At 44.7% G+C, this 14,577-nt stretch overlaps 1 protein-coding gene across 1 annotated transcript in view; it reads left to right on the top strand.

Annotated features, from left to right (window-relative positions):
* The window catches only part of ANOS1 (anosmin 1), a 635,904-nt gene that overhangs the window by 582,072 nt on the left and 39,255 nt on the right, over window positions 1-14,577 (top strand). The gene's annotated exons all lie outside the window — the stretch shown is intronic.

The raw sequence follows: 14,577 nt of genomic DNA, 5'->3' as shown, positions 1-14,577 counted from the left end.
TTAATGAGTCTTCCTTCCTCCAATTCCGATGCCCTGTTCTTCTTCATATAGTCCAGCTTCTCGGATGATTTGCTCAGTATACAGATTGAATAGCTATAGTGAAAGGATACAACCCTGACGCACACCTTTCTTGACTTTAAACCATGCAGTAACCCCTTGTTCTGTTCTAACGACTGCCTCTTGATCCCTATACGGATTCCTGATGAGCACAATTAAGTGTTCTAGAATTCACATTCTCCATTCTCCACCATGTTATCAATAATTTGTTATGATCCACATAGGCAAATGCCTTTGCATAGTCAATAAAACACAGGTAAACATCTTTCTGGTATTTTCTGCTTTCAGCCAGGATCCATCTGACGTCAGTAGTGATATCCCTGCTTCCATGTCCTCTTCTAAATCCGGCTTGAATTTCTGACATTTCCCTTTCAGTATACTACTATAAAAAAAAAAAAAAATAGCTGCTTTTAAATGATCTTCAGCAAAATTTTGCTTGCATGTGGTAGTTAATGATATTGTTCGATAATTTCTGCATTTGGTTGGATCACCTTTATTGGGAACTGACATATATATGGATCTCTTCCAGTCAGTTGGCCAGGTAGCTGTCTTCCAAATTTTCTTGGCATAGACAAGTGAGCACTTCCAGTGCTGCATCTGTTTGTTGAAACATCTCAGCTGGTATTCTGTCTGTTCCTGGAGCCTTGTTTTTTACCAATGCCGTCAGAGCAGTTTGAACTTCTTCCTTCGGTACTGTTGGTTCCTGATCATGTTACCTCCTGAAAAGGCTGAACCTCAACCGGTTCTTTGTAATACAAAAAAAAAAAGTGACTGTATATTTCTTCCGTCTTCTTTTGATGCTTCCTGCATCGTCTAATATTTTCCCTGTAGAATCCTTCACTATTGCAACTTGAGTCTTGAATTTTTTCTTCAGTTCTTTCAGCTTGAGAAATGCTGAGTCTGTTCTTCCCTTTTGGTTTTCTATCTCCAGGTCTTTGCACATGTCACGATAATACTTTATCTTCTCGAGCTGCCCTTTGAAATTTTCTGTTCAGCTCTTTTACTTCATCTGAAACTTGCTCTTGCACGTCAGGTAGCTAAAGCAGTCGTCGTCATGCCAAAAGTAGTCAACGTTCGTTAAATTTAGTGTGGCTGAATCTCTTAGTTTTGTTTCATGACGCCCAGAATATAAACTGCTCCGGAGTCACGTTATTGTTGCTATAATTTGGTTCAGTTTCTATCCTGTTCTTTAAAAATCTCTGTGGAACCCGCTGATTTCTGTGTTGCGTTAGTGGTTAGCTTAGTCTGTGACAGCTGAAGGACGTAATTCGACCAGATAGGAACAGTATTTTCATATTTTCTTTTCCAAATGTGTCTTTATGGCTGTGCGTCTCCTAAATTAATTATCATCTGCTTGGCTAATCATCAAGATCCAGTTTCGTGGATACCAGTTAATCAGGTTGTTCACTTACTTGTCAGGAGTTATCTTCTCTCATGGAAGCCAGTTTAAATTTATTGTAAACAAAATGCAGGGTGATAGTAATGCACAATACGGATGTATCATTAATCATCTGTCTTTCACTTTTGAAAGGTTTTAACTGGGTGCAATACATTCCAATTTCTGTTCCATGAGTGGGAAAGCTTGTATGTCTCAGATAGTCTGTTCATTTCTCACTTTGTAATATTGCTGCCACATTGTCTATGTAATCATATGATGTAAGTATAAAACATGCAATCAAAACAATTTAATGTTTGGTTTTTATTGTAGTGCATGGTGTGGGTGTTTAACTTTCTCTTTTAAACAGCAATTTTTAAAAAAGGAAAAGGGTGCCTTCCCCCCCCTCCCCCCAGGAGGCAAATACATTAACCAAGCAAGCTGAAAAATGAAATTATAGATGAAGCCATCAAACCTGTCTTAATATTGCATCTCCAACTGGTCTGACGTGTTTTAGGAAGACGACCGAGATAAATAATTGATAGCGAGTGAGAAGCCGGGATCAATTAATGGCTTTAGGATCCTCACCTGGAGCGTCACGGTTCACATGCAGTCCAGACATCTGGTGGTCAGAACGTGTCACCATCTGCCCAGTTGCCTACATGCTGTGGCCTGGTGATCCCAGCACGAGTCCGACCTCAGACAGAAGTGGTCCCTCGTCTCCGGAGGCAGACACCGAATGTCTGTAAGAGCTGTAGTGCATCCTGCCTCGTGGAGGCGGGGAAGGTGGCTTTGCGCCCAGGAGTCTGCAATTGCGTGATCATCAGAACCTGAGCAGAGGTGCTTTGAAAGCCCCCGGGGCTGGCTGTGGCTGCTTGCTGCCTCGGTGGCATCGTTTCCAGGGAAGCAGTAAGGCCATGCCATCCCAGTCCTTCCCAGTTGACCCCGAGCACCTTCAGAGTCTAGAATTAGAGTTGCATTCCCCGAGTTTAGTTGCCAAAGACATTCGCTCCTTCTTGTATTCACCAGATATTTGTTGAGCACCTAGTATGTGTCAGGCCAGTGAAGCAGAGGACAGTATCTGCTCTTATGGAACACATACACACAAACAGACATACATACTGTCATGGATTGAATCGCATCCAACCGAAATATGTGTCAACTTGGTTACGCCATGATTCACAGTGTTGTGTGGTTGTCCTCCATTTTGTGATTTTCCTATGTGTTGTAAACCATAATCTCCGCCTCTGATTAAAGAGGATTAGGGTGGAACGTTAACACCCTTGTTCAGGTTACCTCCCTGATCCAATGTAAAGGGAGTTTCCCTGGGATGTGGCCTTCACCACCTTTTATCTCTCAAGAGGTAAAAGGAAAGGGGAGCAAGCAGAGAGTTGGGGACCTCATACCCCCAACAAAGCAGTGCTGGGAGTGGAGCACGTCCTTTGGACCCCAGGTCCCTGTGTGGAGAAGCTCCTAGTCCAGGGGAGGATTGAGGACAAGGACCTTCCTCCAGAGCCATCAGTGAGAGAAAGACTTTCCCTGGAGCTGGTGCTGTGAATTTGGACTTGTAGCCTACTAGACTGTGGGAGAATAAACTTCCGTTTGTTAAAGCCATCCACCTGTGGTATTTCTGTTATAGCAGCACTAGATGACCAAGACATGTACTCATACTTGTACACGGACATACGTGCACATACACACACAAACACATACTCATGCATATACATGGACATACATGCACAAAACACATGCACACACATACATGGACATACATGCACACACATACGTGGACATACACATGCACAGTCATATACAGACATGGACAAACACATGCACAAAACACACATGCACAAACACACATGGACACTCATATACAGACATGACACGCATACAAAAACATACACACATACATACATGGACATACATATGCAGAAAATGCATACACACATGCAAACATATACAAACTCATACCCATGTGTGGACATACATTGCACAAAAACATGCACGTGCACATACATACTCATACATGTGCACAAGAGACACACATACATACTCATACAAATATAGAGATACAAACACATGCACAGGCGCACAGATACATGTGCACAAACACACATACATGGACATACACACGTATGCACAAAGACATACATACTCATAGAAATACACGGACATACAAACATACATACACATACACAGGTATACACACATACATGTGCACAAACACATACACACATACGTGGACATACACATGCAGAAAAGACGTACAGACATATGTACGCATACAAATACACGGACAGACATACATGCACAGGCATACACACACATACACGTGCACAAACACAAACACATGGACATACACACATATGCACAGCCACGTACACACATACACACTCGTATATATGCACATATACACACACAAACACACATGCACACACACCCAAACACACACATAAACACATTCTGATTGAAAGGGGGAAGAGACAGTCAGTAAACAAGTATAGGAGCCCTGGTCTCGAAATGGTTAAGCGCTCCGCAGTTCAAACCCGCCCAGCGGCTCTGCTCCTGTAAAGACTGCATCCTCTCACAAGGCCTTGGCTATGGATTGAAAACGAACTCAGCCCCTAACACCACCACCACCCTGCTATAGTCAGGTTGTTAGTGATAACTAATGAGGGCAAAAACGAAGACCGGGAGACAGGAGATGTGCGGGAGGGGTGCAGTGTTAAGGAGGGTGGTCGGTGAAGGTGTGCTGAGGAAGAGATGTTGGTATGAAGGAGCCTGCCCTGTGGCCGTCTGAAGGAAGAATATTGCGCGTGCAGGAAGTGGTAGCTGCAGACGGGCCTAGGCAAGAGTGAGCCGCCATATTTGTAGGATAGCAGAAGAGTATGGGGGTTGAGGAGTCCTTGGGCCGTGCAGGTGGGTAAAATGCTCAGCTGATAACCGAAAGGTTGGCGGTTTGAGTCCACCTGGAGGTGCCCGGGAAGAAGGGCCTAGCCATCTATTGCTGAAAACTCAGCCGTTGAAAATGCTGTGAAGCACAGTTCTACCCTGACACACGTGGGGTTGCCGTGAGTTGGATCCACTCCAGGTCGAGTGGTTTGCTGATGTGAGTTAAGCAGGAGAAGGGAGGAGGGGAGTGGGAAAGGAAGCCTGAGAGAAAGGAGGAAGCGATGTTTTGGGCTTTCATAGCCGTTTTGTAAAGAGCGTGGCTTTTCCTCTGAGTTAGAGGGAGGAGCCACTGGGAGATGCTGAGGAAAGAACTTCCATGAAGTGACTTAGGTTTTTATAGGATGGGACTGTGAACCAGCAATGTGGTATTCCTGGTGAAATGATGGTGAGTTGGATAAAGCCAGAAGGCAGTGGATTCTGGACGCACTTTAAAGATAAATGTGATATGATTCGCTGGTGGCTTCTAGGAAATGGCTGGAGTTAGGAATAAGTCCAAGGTTCTTTTGTCATGAGCTGCTGAAAGAATGGCACTGCCAATGACAAACCTGAAGGTGACCAGAAGAAGAGAACGTTTAAGGGAACTCCTTTTTTTTTTCTTTGAGATTATAGAAATTTCCAGAAAGGGTGCAATCGTCTATACTTCAATGTGGCTGATACAGTTTGGGCCTTGTTATGGGTTGAATTTTGTCCTACCATATATGTATTATAAATCCTAAACCTCCGTACCTGTGGATGTAATCCCTTTTGGGAATAGGACTTTCTTTTTTACGTTAATGAGACCCTGTCAGTGTAGGGTGTGTTTTAGGCAAATCACCTTTGAGACATAAAACGAACAGATGAAGCACAGAGTTGTTGTTAGGTGCCCTTGAGTTGGTTCCAACTCATAGCAACCCTATACGACAGAGTCATAGCGACCCTATAGGACAGAGTAGAACTACCCCATAGGGTTTCCAAGGAGTGGCTGGTGGACTTGAACTGCCAACCTTTTGGTTAGCAGCTGAGCTCCTAACTACTATACCACCAGGGCTCCAAGCACAGAGAAAAAAGCGCAAATGGAGGAAACGATACATGCTACGTGAAGGTTGTCAAGGAGCCCAGGAACAGAAGCTGGAAAGAGACAACCTTCCCCCAGAGCCCACAGAGAGAGAGCTTCTCCCTAGAGCACCAGCTGAACTTGGACTTCTAGCCTCCTGAGCTGTGAGAGAATAAACCTGTGTTTGTTAAAGCCGCCCACGAGTGGTATTTCTGTTACAGCAGCACTAGGCAGCAAAGACAGGCCCTTTTCCGTGCACAGGCTGTCCTAAGGAGTAGATGCCCCAAAATTCTGATAGAATTGAAGTTGAGAGAAACAGGTAATGAAGGGAGAAGCCAAAGACCCCAAATGGAGCTTTATTGGTACCTTTAAATTTTACCATAGGGCGCAAAGGATCTTAATGGGGTGATGAAATCATTCCAAAACTGGATGATGGTGATGGACACACAACTCAGTAAATACTAAAAATCATGACGTTATATACTTAAAATGAGAGTTTTTATGGCATGTAAGTTATATTTAAGTAAAGTTGTTAAAAATGTTTTTCCCAGTAAAGGACTTTATACATCTAGTGAGATTAAGTAGGACGGACAAGATTCGATACCATCCTGCAAGAAATTAAATGTCCTTTAGATATGTTCTGTGGAGCCCTACTGGCACAACCGTAAGATTTTGACTGCTAACCCAAAGGTTAGTGGTTCGAACCCACCTAGCAGCTCTGTGGAAGAAAGATCTGGCATTCTGCTTTGTAAAGACTGCAGCCTAGAAAACCCTGACGGGCAGTTCTACTCTGCCCCATGGGGTCACTATGAATCAGAAGCGACTCGAGGGCACCCAGCAACAACAGATATACCCTAGAAGAACAATCTTGAAGCATTTCGCTGGTCTTCTATGCTCCCATCATTCTGTCAGGCATCTCCTCTGAAAACAGAATCGATTATGAATTGTATGCAGATGTGCTTTTTTTGCGAGAGTGTAAGATCTAAAACCTGGCAACGCCTCTCACAATGAAATAGATGGAAATAAGGACTTCAGGCGTATTTATAAGAGCGGGCAATAGAACAGATGGGTTACTCGTGACCGCGGTGTCGAAAGGTGGTGCACTTCCATGCGATAAAAGTGCCTTTATCCCTGGTATACCCCAGAACTGAAACGATACCAGTTGCAAGCGTTCTAATGGTTTGAAATTGCTTTAAGAAAGAATTACTGCCTTGGAAACAACAGTCTATACAAAGAGCAAGCAATTTGCTAATGTATTTGGGTCGGGTGGAGGGCCAGCTTTGATCACTTAAAGCTGGCTTAAGGGAAAGGGCGTGGACTTTGTTCCACCGACCATGAACACCTCTGAAAATAAAAATTCAAGTGAAAGTGAAGAATGAAAAGGATAAAATGAGTTTCATTTAGTTGAGGCTCACTGGCTGGTTCTCATGGGCTCGAATCTTGATTTTCATGGAAAAACCAAACTTTCCGTCATTATCTCCTTTCTGGCTATGTTTAAATACCAAATCGCTCTTGTGGTCTTCCAGAGAGGACGGGCTACTGTTTTAGCTTCACTTCCTTCTAACTAACTTCTTTGCCCTTCACTTAACCCTAACCCCTTAGTGTCCTTATTTTTATAGAGAGTTCTAAGTTGCTCATAAATGGCTACCTCAGTTTCATCCTTTTCCCCTCCTGTTGAACAGCATTTTTACTGCTAATCCCCACTTCTCCAAGAAGCCCTGCTGGCGCAGTGGTTAAGAGCTCGGTTGCTAACCAAGAGGTCGGCAGTTCAAATCCACCAGGTGCTCCTTGGAAACCCTATGGGGCAGTTCTACTCCGTCCTATTGGGTCGTTGTGAGTTGGAATCGACTCAACGGCAGTGGGTAAACCATCCTTTAGTTATTATTCATTCCCTCCAAATTCTAAATTTTGCACACATCTGTTTTCCCCTTATTTCCCACGTGCACAGGATCCGTTAAAGAGGAAGAGGGAGCAGGCAGCGTTGTTTTGCCAGCGTACTAGCACCCCCATGGATGTTGTCTCATGCGTACGTTAGGCAGTATTAGCAAAACCAGAACAGACATCCTGGCAGTCATAAAGTTCCCCTCCTCGTTGTGCGGGGACCCGTGACTTCTGCTGCTGCCCACAGCTGCTCTGGATGTGCCGTTGCCAGTGGCCAGGGCAGGGCTGTGCGTGTGTCCTGAAACCATTTCATAGTTGGAAATTTGCCCGCAGTGCAGATTCAGATACTGCAGGGTGATTTTTTTTTGGAGGGGGGACGAGAACTAGTCTATTTAATTCAAGAATTTGTGACAGAGTTACATCATTGCTTTAAAAATATCATTTCTCATGATCACAAATACCTTAAGAGTTATTGCTAGGATGCATTTCAGTGGGAAATTTGATCTCTGGACAGGATTTGTGGAAAGGAGTTAAGTACAATCGACATTCATTTTCTTGAAATATTTATCGTGCCTCTATACATGTACTGGAAACCCTGGTGACGTAGTGGTTAAGTGCTGTGGCTGCTAACCTAAAGGTCGGCAGTTCGAATCCACCGGGCACTCCTCAGAACCTCCATGTGGCAGTTCTCGTCTGTCCTATAGGGTCGCTATGAGTTGGAATTGACTCGACAGCAACGGTTTTTTTTTTTCTTTTTTTTTATACGTGTTGTTGTTGGTTACAGCTGAGTTGACGCTGACTCATGGTGACCTTGTGTGTAACAGAAGGAAACACTGCCCGGTCCTGTGCCATCTTCACAGCTGTTGCTATATTTGAGCCCCTTGTTGCAGCTGTTGCGTCAATCCATTTCACTGAGAATTTCCCTCGTTTTTCTTTTCCCTCTGCTTACCAAACGTCATGCCTTTTCCTAAAGATTGGTCTTCCCTGAGGAGGTGTCCCAAGTAAGCAGGAGCCAGTCTCACCATCCTGTCTTCTGAGGAGCATCCTGGCAGCTTGTGATTACTTGACTAAAATACCACAGCTGTTGTTTTAATTTGCAGGGGAAAGGTTTCGCATTTAACAAAGAGTGCTTTCTGAAAACCTGGAGGAGCGTGCCTCACGGCAAGTGATGGGGTTTCTCCCGGGACAGATGGGAGAGCTCCTTTCTCATGAGATAGCCCACCAGGGCAGTGACGGACCTGCATTGCTCGGTGGTGATAAGTGGGCTTTGTGGGTGCAAAGACATTCCCCTGTGCCAAACCTTGGCGTGTGTGACTTTCTCACTTGGGGCATGAACCACAAAAGGCTACGTAGTGAAACCTTAAATCTGTCAGAAACCCAAATGTTTCGTCTTCCCTGCTGAGAGCACCCATACAATTGTTAACCAAAGGAACTGTTTTTCTCCAAGGCTGCACTTGCCTGTACAAATCAGTATTCAGTGTGTTTTGTGTTGGCACCCAGATCGTACACAAACGGGAGGATGATATAGCCCTCCCATTTCAGTTATCTTTGAGAGCATGCTTGCTTTCTGCAGCGTGCTTCTGCAGGTATTGCCAAGTTGGTAAAGAGAGTGCAGTGAAGCAAAAAGAGAAGTGAGTTGGGGATGGGGGGGGTGCTCTGACTTCAGACTCAGAGGGAAGCTGGGAGAGCACTGTTTTTGGACCCCAGTTTCCTCTTCACCCCACCTTCTTGACAAGTGAATTAAACTATCAAATCCTCATCTGTAAAATGGGAGTAACAATGCCAACATTTAATCAACAAAACACAAATGTGTGTTTATAAAATAAAAATAAACTTCGTCCTCATGACAAGCTTCCTAAAGCTAAGGGTGTCATGACTTTTGAAATCCATTAGACCAGGGCTTGGCCCCCTGCCTGCTTTTGTAAATAAAGTTTTATTGGAATAGAGCCACGCTTATTTGTTCCTGTCTTGTTTGTGGATGCTTCAACCTCCAGTGGCTGGACTGAGTAGTTGCCACGGAGACTGCATGGTCTGCAAAGCCAAACATCTTTAACCCCTTTCCACCTTAACAGAAAAAGTTTGCCAATAGTCATTTTTCCCATAAAAGGGAAATTAAAGGGCATTAAATCTTTACGTTCTGTGGGGACATTGGTCCATCGTTATGATAATGAAATATAGCAGACGGAGAGCACGTAGCGCACGTAGGTGTGTGCTGTTGATGCCTTAAGTACTTCTGTCTCCCTTGGTTACGTTCTTGGTCCTCAGCCACAAGTTGCCTGAATGACTTGGGGCAAGTCACTTTGCCTCTCTAGGCCTGATACCCTTGCCGTTGAAAAGAAAATACCAACCAAAATCAAACCCAGTGCCATCGAGTCAATTCCGACTCATAGCAACCCTATAGGACAGAGTAGAACTGCCCCATAGAGTTTCCAAGGAGCGCCTGGTGGATTTGAACTGCCCACCCTTTCGTTCGCAGCTGTAGCACTTAACCACTACGCCACCAGGGTTTCCAAAAAGAAAATAGATAAATAACCACTAAGGTTGCTATGAGTCAGAATCGACTCGATGGCAGTGGGTTTAGTTTTTTTGGTTTCAGGGCTTTGCCATAATATGGGATTGTTTTGTATGTATGTGTATATAAATGTATATGTAAGGAGCCCTGGTGGTGCACTGGTTAAGCGCTCATCCGCTGGCTGAAAGGTCAGTGGTTCATATGTACCAGTCGCTCCGTGGGAGAAAGATGTGGCAGTGTGCTTCAGTTCTACCCTGTCTTACAGGGTTGCTATGAGTCAGGATCGACTCAATGGCAATGGGTATAGTATATCCAGGGAAGCCTGTGAGAGCCAGAACTTGATGGCACTGCCTTGTTTTTCTGGGTCTTGCAAGTTTCCACCTTTGACGGGTGTGGTCTTAATACTTTTCCCTAGCTCGCTTTAGTGAAAAATATTTGAGTTTTCCTTCTCTGACAGGTTTCTGCCTTACACAGGTTCTGGCTTTCACAGGTTTTACTGTATATATATAACAGTTGTTGTAGAGTTAACTCCAACTCATGACGACCCCATGTGTGTCAGAGTAGGACTGTGCCCCTTAGGGTTCTCAGTGGCTGATTTTTCAGAAGTAGGTCACCAGAGTTTTCTCTCAAGGTCCCTCTGGGTAGACTCAAACCTCCAGCCTTTCAGTTATAAGTGAGGGCATTAACTGCACTCTCCAGGAGCTGTGTGTGTGTGTGTTTGTGTGTCTGTGTGTGTGTGTACACACACACATATATATACACATAGTATGTCTATATATATGATTATTTGGGGGGACAAAGCACATGGGAGTGTTGCATCTTGACAATGTCTTATAAACAGTCAAAATGAGTCCTACTTTTAAGTTAAAAAAAGGCAAATATTATTAATTCATATTTTTCTGAGCAGTATTTCCTCATATACTGTTTCATTTTTGCAAATTAGATAATTTTACTGGGGATTATTGTGCCCACACCTGTTGTTGATGTGAGGTGCCATCCAGTTGACTCCGACTCACAGCGACTCCTTGTGACAGAGTAGAACTGCCCCACAGGGTTTCCTAGGCTGAAATCTTTACGGAAGCAGATGGCCAGGTCTTTCCCTGTGGAGCCACTGGGCGGGTTGGAACCACCAACCTTTTGGCTAAGAGCTGAGTGCTGAACTGTTATGCCACCAGGGCCTACTCTGATCACATCTAGGGCGTGAGAAATTTTTCCAAGGCCGTAAATAATGGCGGGTGGATGAGGTACATTAAGGAAGAGAATGATGTTTGACTCTAAACGTTGGAATTTATTTAGAGGAGGAAGTAGTTTTGAGTTTCTCCTTAGGAACGGACAACACGTGGAAAATTCCCATAATGAATTATTTTCGGCATGTGGATGTCCAGGTGCATCACTGAAAACATGAATGGCTGGTATTTTCTTTAGGTATTTTCATTTCTCTCCTTCCTTGAAGTTCATTTGCAAATGAGGTCCGTAGCTCCTTTTCGTAGGTGACTGCACGGCTCCTACCACAGAAGGAGGGAAGTTTTGCATTTTGATGCCCTTGTTTTGGAGCTGGGAATAGCACCCCTTTGACTTGGCAGTTCACTTGATGGTCCTGTGATGACTTAGCTATGCCAGCGGGCAGGGTTAAAAGCCGGAAATCTCAGCTCAAAAGTCAGAGTTAACATTTAGGAGAGCCCGTTATCCATTCATTCCTTCACTGAACAGATGTATACTGAGCACCTACTATGTACTAGGCATGCTTCTCAAGTCTACGAACACAGCAGGGACAAAATGGATAAAATTTATTCCCATCATGAAAAGCTTCATTATAGGGAGGGGGGCAGACAGTAAGTGAGTAGACAACAAAGTATAAAATAACCTGCTAGGGGGGTCGGAATCATCCCAAAGGCCGATGGTTTTTAAAAGTCCCTAGGTGGTGCAGATGGTTGATGTGTTCTGCCTCTAACCAAAAGGTCAGCAGTTCGAGTCCACCCAGAGCCACCTCGGAAGAAAGGCCTGGTGATCTGCTTCTGAAAAATCAGCCGTTAAAAATCGTGTGGAACACAGTTCTGCTCTGACCACAGAGGGTTACCATGAGTTGGCATTAATTTGACAACAACTGGCTTTGTGTAATAAGTCAGTTGATAAGGCTGTGGATAACAACACAGAGGGAAGTCATGGGGAGATATCTGGGGGGCGAGGAGAGGGCTTATAGCTGTTGAACACAGGGCGACATTTGAGAAGAGACCTGAAGTGGATAAGGTCCCATCCACGGAGTTATCTGTGGGGAACGTATTCAGGCAAAGCCAGGGCGAGAGCCCCATTGTGGCGTCGTTTCCAAGGAGTATCGCGGAAACCAGTGTGGCTGGAGCAGAGGCATCAAGCGGGGATCGAAGGCAGGGAGGTTTGGGAGCTGATGCATGTACGGGGAAAGACCGTGCAGGCACTGGGACGATGGCGGGCACTTGGGTTCTAAGTGAGCTCACTGGAGGCCTCCCAGCAGAAGACAGACTTGGTGTGGTTAGTGTAGTAAAGAACCACCTGGCCCCTGCGAGGAGGCAGCGGTAGGCAGGCCGGACCGACAGTTAAACGACAGCTGGTAGGAGCCCTTTGCAGGAATCGGCGAGAGATGCTGCTGGCTTGGGCCAAGCGTTGGAAGTGGCCAAAAGCAGTTCGATTACAGATCTGTTCTGAAGGTAGAGCTAACAGGATTTGCTCAAGGAATCTGAAAGAAAAAGAAATATACCACCCCAAGGTTTTGGGGGTGCACAGCTGGAAGAAAGGAACTTGTATTTACTGAGAATGGGGTCATCTGGGATGGAGTATGGGGGTGATGGGGGGTGGGGGGCATCCTGATTTGGGCTTGGACACAGCTGTTTAGAGATGCCTGTGAGATGTCCCAGCGGAGCCAACAGGAAAGCACTGGAATCCTACAGTCTGAGTTTAGGGGCTCAGTCTACGGTGAAGGCAGAGATTTGCGAGTCCTCCACATGAAGATGGTTTTACAGTGAGAGACTGGATGAGATCTCTAGAAAGTGAACTAAGACGGCGAGAGAAGAGGTCTGAATTCAGACGCCGGGACCTTCTCCTGCTTAGCGACGGTGGCCTGGGGAGTCACCGTTGCTCTTGGTTGCTGCGGAGTGGATTCCAACCATGGCGACCCCGTGTGCGCAGAGTAGAACTGCTCCACAGGGTTTTCAAGGCTGTGCTCTTTGGAAAGCAGATTGCAAGGCTTGTCCCCTGAGGCACCCCTGGGTGGGTCTGAACTGCCAACCTTTTGGCTAGCAGTCCAGTGCTTAACTGTTTGCGCCACCAGGGACTCCTGGGGAGGAACTGTGGCCTGGAAGCCAAGAGAGCAGTGTCTTTTGAAGAGAAGGAGTAATTGGTGGTGTCCATATTGCTGATCAAAGTGAGCCCCTCAGAGGGCTCTGCTGAACCTGCAAAGCAAGGAAGCCTGTATTTCTCATGTCTATAATATCAGCAACAGGCGTTTTCCTGCTTCTGTGAAACTAGGTGATATTCAGACGTCTTGGTGTGTTGCCACAGACGCAACGCTTTTCAACTCCGTCTGCTTCAGAACCCGTGTGTTTAACTAAAATATCTATCTTCCTGGGCACAACCTGGACTCGCTGATGACTTACCATGTCCCAGAGCGAGTCTTGGGATCCCCCCAAGAGATAATTAATACTGATGATCTGAGAATCCCATGATTAAGCTAATCTTGTAATATCATTTGAACTTAACCCTTTACCTGAAACTTACATAATCAATATGCTTTGAATTTAGCTCCTTTGCTGAAAAACCAAGTACTAAACCTTCCCATTTTTAAAAACAAAGTGATTAACCAAAATTTCAGGTGTTACATACCTTAGAGAAAAATACAATATATATATTAAAAAAAAAAAAACTACTGTTTCCATCATTCGAAAAACGCAAGCTATCCTGAGAGGAGGGACATGGACCATTTTCCTCCAGTCTTCTTTATTTGTATCAAGTTAGGTATTTTTTAAGGCCACCACATGGTGCAAATGGCTTGCACTCGGCTGCTCACCTGAAGGCTGGTGGTTCGAGCCCAGCCAGTGGGACTGAAGAATAAAGTCTTGGTGGTCTGCTTCTGTTAAGATTACAGCTGAGAAAACCCTGTGGAGCACAGTTCTGTAACACACAGGGTTGCCGTGAGTTGGAGTCAACTCAGTAGCAACTAACAAGATAGTCTTTGCACCTCCACGCAAGTAGTATTAAAGTTATTGACAGCACTTTTTTTTTTTGGTGCAGGCGTCTTGAAAACAAAACCTTTGTGAATCATTTGTGGCGAGAGGCATCCACACTTGCTCAATCTGTGGCAGAACAAGCTTAACACGTATTCGTCATCTTAATGTATATGTATTTTAAATGGGGATTTGTAGAGTAATAATTCCAGAACTTACTGTGTCTCTTGACAGCTGAAAAGGCTTTGGCTTATGAGAGAAACCAGAAATGGCAAAATTACAAAAATGGGTGTTATCCATAAGTCATCCCATTTGTAATGTGGGTACAAAATGGCGCCATGTGTTTTCGCTCATCAGTCTTTGTTGCTCTTGGCTGATGCGAGGATCAAAAGCTACTAAGATGTAAGCAGTTGTTTGTCTGAACTGCATTTCTGTCTTTTTCTTTCCAGAATTTACCAAAGTGACTCAACGTTGTATATCTATTTAGGTCAACTAACCTACATTGAATTTTAATGTGTTTTATAGAAAGTTATTAATTTTAAGACAATGAAAGTTTGCCTGGATTATAGTGATA

This window comes from Loxodonta africana, chromosome X (genome assembly GCF_030014295.1).
Source record: "Loxodonta africana isolate mLoxAfr1 chromosome X, mLoxAfr1.hap2, whole genome shotgun sequence".
Taxonomy (NCBI): Eukaryota; Metazoa; Chordata; class Mammalia; order Proboscidea; family Elephantidae; genus Loxodonta; species Loxodonta africana.
This window is presented reverse-complemented; position numbering and strand designations above follow the sequence as displayed.